A 5,513-nucleotide genomic window follows, 5' to 3' on the forward strand; every position below is an offset into this window, starting at 1 on the left:
AAAATAAAAAATAAATACATAAAAAGAGAAGAAAAAAAAAGAAACTGGGATTGTGCTTCTCGTGTTATTTAAATAAAAGATATTTAATGTAATTTTACTTGTATTTAACAGAACAAAGAGGAATTGACGAGAAACTGAAGAAGTTGCTAAACTTGAGGTGAATGTGCCCTCAGCACAAGAGATATTCATTCCTCAATGAAATGAGGAAAATTCTAACTAAAAACGAAAGGTGTGAGAGTCCCTGTTTTTTAAGTTTATATTCGAGTCTTGGCACCACCGTGGAATTCATTCATTCATTCACGGAGCACTCAGCACACACGAGACTGTCCAGGCACTAGCCAAGCAACCCTGCAATCAAAATATAATTTCAGCTGGACACGGAGCTAGGAAGGGAAATAAAGCAGGGAGGAGTGTTGCAGGGGCCACGACATGGACAGCCACAGAGAGCGGGAGAGCCGCTGAGCCGCTCTGGGGATGAGGGAAGGAGCCTGCCCAAGGCGAGGGTGTGAGCCAAGGAAACGAGACACGCGGAGAAGGAGCATTCCAGGCAGAGAACTGCGTGTGCAGAAGCCCTAAGGCTGGGCCGTAGCAGCAGCAGCAAGAAGGCCGATGTGCAGGACGCAGTGAGCTCCAGGAGGCATGGGAGGGGGAGGAAGCTGCAGGTCTCACCAGCCTTACACGCCTGGACGAGGCATTCACATGGTATTCACACATCCTGAGAAGCCACTGGCAGGTGTCGTGCACGGGAGCAACACGACCTGGTTGAGAAAACATTGCTCTAACTGCCAAATGGGAACAGCCTGCGGTGGGCTTGGTTGAGCGCAGACACAGGAAGGCTGGAAGCCCGCTCGTTAGCAGGTCATTGCGGCAGTCCGGGGGAGGGAGGACAAGGGCGTGGGCAGGTCACGGTAAGGAAGGTGATGGGGTGCCAGACTCAGTCTACCTTTTGAAGGTGGCACCAGGAAGACCTGCCGGTGGGTGAGCATGGGGCGTGTGCTAGTTCCCGAGGACCCCTGGAACAAGCAAAACCTGACACACTGGGGGCTCGACAGCAGAGTCTCTCGTCTCACGGAGCCGGAGGCCGGAAGTGCGAAGTCAGCAGGGTCTCGGTCGGGCCATGCTCCTCTGAAGCCTGCAGGGAGTCCTTCTGGGCCTCTTCCCAGCGTCTGCTGCTTTGCCAGAAATCTGACTTGCCTGACGCGCAGCGGTCGAGCTCCAATCTCTGCCTTCGTCTCCATATGGCCCCGCAGTGTCTGGCTTCTTATGAGGACACCGGGCACATGGGGTTAGGAGCCTTTACTCCAGGGTAACCTCATCTTAACTGCTACATCCGCAAGGAACCTAGGTCACTAGGAACCCCCAAGATGGCTAGCAGGATGGCAGCAGCCTAACACGTTAGATACCACCCAGGGGCGTCAGGGGTCTGGTATGGGTAGGGACAGGACGGCCCCTGAATAAAGAACAGGGCCCCCGTCCCTCAGCCAAACCTGGTAGCAGGTGTATAGAGCATCAGTACAGCCAAGTAACCTGCGGGCAGCAGGGAGGGTTAACCCAGGGCCCCCGCAGAGCACATGGCTGCACCGATGCCAAGGCGGGGGGCACACTGACGGCTCGTCTCTGGGACGAAGGGATGGAAAGAGGGAAGAATGGGTTCTACGCCTGGGCCAAGTTCACGTGCAGGCACCAGCCACGGGAGCTGCAGACGGATGGATAAACCCAGATTGGACGGAGAACGTCCAGTATGCAGTGAACAGGGAGGGACTAGGGCTATAAAATTGGAACAATTGGTAAGAAAAGGAAACATTCAAGAAGCAAGAGAAAATGCTGCAGAGAGATTTGGGTAAGGGGATTTTGGAGGGGTCAGGGTCCCTCCTGCACACCGGGCTGCCTCCCAGCCTGATCAATGGCGCAGAGACATTTCCCATGGCGCCGCACACCGGGTCCCTGTCGGGTCCTGGAGGGTCCCTCAGAGCGCTGGGCACCAGGACTGGCTCCATGCCTGTCCCCGCCACCCAGGGAACCCATCCCAGTAAAGCCTGAGGGAACCCCAGATATTCCTGAGCTCACATCATATTTCAACATAAAACATGTTTAGTGCTTTCCACCTCCAGTCAGCAAAATAGAAAGTGTATCCTACGCGCCAGACATTAGTGCTGTGTAGCTTTCTCTCCCACCCGACATCGAGGGAGAGTCTGATCGAGCTGTCTCATAAAACTAATGGGTAATTCCTCATCTTCATATCTGACTCTTATTTAATTATTCTCTAAAGCACAAAGCCAATATTTGATATACACACACACCCACATTTACCAGATTTATTTTGTAAATGTCCTTTTGCATACACATAACATTGCCTTATTACAAATTCCGTAAAGAGAAACTGCATATTGATTTATGATCCTGTTTTGATAACATTATAAAATGGATAAATTAATTACATTAGTTCTGCATCATTTTAATCCTGACTTGACTGCTTTTATTATCTATCCTACAAGATAGGTCCCTAATTTTTTTCCAGTGAAATTTATAATCGTCCTTGAAATGCTTATTAGCATGTTTGACTGAATTGAAAAAAAAAAGCAGATGTTTATCTTAACAGAAAGAATGATTCAGCTGGTTGGTTTTATAGTGAGGACTGACTTTGCCACATAGTTTCTATAGCAGATATTTCATGTATACTTAATAAACAAAACATAGTTCCAAGGTTTTGATGAAAATATCTCCAAAGAGCATGATAATTAAAAAGCGAAAAAAATTGTCCCAGCCAAAGTGGAAGGTATCAATGATCTGCTGTCGGACTGACCAAACAAGTTGCCTCTAAGTCAAAGAGAAGTTGGGCTCATTAACACAGACTTGGTAATACTGAAAACGCCTCTTTTGTGTACTTCCCAGTAGCTGAAAAAGCAAATGACTCTTTGCTTTTAACAAAATTAAAAATAATCTTGGTGATAAATCGATGTGATTTTGGCATCTCACTCGAAAGGCATTCGAAGAACCCAGTGACAGTGATACCGTGAAGAACTGTCTCTTTTTTGGACAGTTTCTATTTACATCTACAAAAAGGAAGATGCTGGGCTGTGTCATCGCATAAATAAGTCACATTCATTAGGAGATGTAAGAAATAACTGGGAAAAATCCCCATTCATCTCATTAATAAATGTGTTTCTGATAAAATTACTTATATTTAATAATTAGTAAAAATTTAATATATGTTCTTATTTTTGATCAGGTGTTACTAATACTTATAACTCAATACAGAGGACTTCTAAACACTTAAACCCTTACAGTCACAGAAAAGACAACATATTTAAAGTTTTTAATTTATAAGACATAATCTTATTGTAATAATTGACAGAATGATCAACAAAAAACTTTCAACCATGAAACAAAGGAAAACAGAGACAAATCAAAAAACAGACTCTTAACACTAGAGTACAAACTGCTGGTGACCAGAGGGGAGGGGCTGGGGGATGGGGGAGACAGGTGATGGGGACGAGGGAGGGCACCTGGCATGATGAGCACGGGGTGATGTAGGAAAGTGTTGAATCACCATATTGTACGAAACTAATATTACACTGTATGTGAACTAACTGAAATTAAAATTTAAAAAAACCTCTAAGGATGAAACATATGTACATTAATGTAAAATTCTGTGGAAGAAGTGGATTAAAACTATGAATCCATGGGTAAAAGGAAAACAAAATTTCAAAACTCTGGGGAAAAAAAAGAGTTTGTTTACATACTTCTTTGAGTAGGAGAAGGGAGATCCCATATCATCATGACACTTAGATTCAATTGGATGCAACTTCAAATACGTAAATCGTGCATTCGCATAGCACGTGGGAAATCACAGCCTTTGTAATGACTAAACGGAGGTGCAAAATCTGAGGTATTAATTTTATAATGTGCATAATCATCATTTTCTAAAAGTTGTTTAGAGGTACATGAGCAAAATGTTTGCAGACCACTGTCCTAGACCGTTAGAGCTTGAAGACCTGGCAACCCAGCCCCTCCACTCACCAGCAGCACAGTGTTACGGACGAGAACACTCAGCCCAGAGGGAAAAAAGAGCAAGCCCCTCTCACTCCCACTCCCCAACCCCATCACCCCTGCTGGAGGCACACAGGCACACATCAAATCACTGCGGGGGAAACTGCAGGCACCCTGACCTCGTTCCAACACAGCATCAACAGCAGTGGCTGGCTCTCCCTCAAGTGGCCTGTGTCTCCAGTGGATGTCACCTTGCCATGCTTCTGTACCTCCTTGTCTTCTGGGCTGGCTCAGCATTCTGAGCCTCTCTCTCCAACCAGGCACAGAGGCTTAACAGCTCTCTGCTATTGCTAATTTATCAGAATCATGGGAGCTGCTGTGAGTAAATGAAACCCAGAAGCCTAGGGAGACGTTAGGGACCGAGAGGGAGGAAAGGAGGACTCATGGGCCGGGTGCTAAAGGAAGATGCAATCCTGCAGGGACAGAGAGGAAGAGGAAGGCACTGACTACACCTGTTCCACGCCAGCCTGGGGCAAGACTGAATGACACCATGGCCGACTGTGTGGCTGGAGGCTTCCAGAGTCTCCTTCATTACCCAGCCTCTGTCATACTCGGTGTCAGTTCTTCGGGCTCAAGGATAGACCCAGAGCCGTGGCAGAGACATCACACCGGGGTCCATTAATATGGCAGGGCAGGCAGAAGATTTCCAAGCCTGCTTCAAATATGCAAAGGGGCATAAATTACATGCACTGATAGCCAACTTGTGATGTTCCGGCCCCTGTTAAACTTGATTTTGTGATCTCAGGTCTCAAACCAATTTGATGTAATCACTAAAAAACATGTTTCCTTCAGGTAGTAACAGTATGTTACAACTGTAGCTTGAAATGTTAACTTTTATGTCCTACTCTGAAAGGAAATTAATACACTTGGAATTTTTAAGAGTAAAACAACATAAAACGCTAAGTGAAATAAGTCAAGCAGAGAAAGACAATTATCATATGGTTTCTCTCATCTATGGAACATAAGAAGTAGGAAGATCGGTAGGAGAAGGAAGGGAAGAAGAAAGGGGGGGGTAAACAGAAGGGGGAATGAACCAGGAGAGACTGTGGACTCTGGGAAACAAACTGAGGGCTTCAGAGGGGAGGGGGTGGGGGAATGGGATAGACTGGTGATGGGTAGTAAGGAGGGCACGTATTGCATGGTGCTGGGTGTTATATGCAAGTAATGAATCATGGAAATTTACATCAAAAACCAGGGATGTACTGTATGGTGACTAACATAATATAATAGAAAAAATTAAAAAAAATTATGTTGATTAAAAAAGAAAAAGGAAAAAAAAGAAAAAAAACCCAACATAAACAGAACCAAAATTCATTCATAAGCCATTTAATTTGAGTTAAACTGAGCATGATATTTTGGAAAAATATTTTGCTATTATTTTATTTAAAACATCTATATTCACCAAAGAGAAATACAGAGCATAAAACAAAAATGGCACCACTCAAATAACTTGCTGACATTTT

The sequence above is a fragment of the Ailuropoda melanoleuca genome, chromosome 9, assembly GCF_002007445.2.
Source record: "Ailuropoda melanoleuca isolate Jingjing chromosome 9, ASM200744v2, whole genome shotgun sequence".
Classification (NCBI taxonomy): Eukaryota; Metazoa; Chordata; class Mammalia; order Carnivora; family Ursidae; genus Ailuropoda; species Ailuropoda melanoleuca.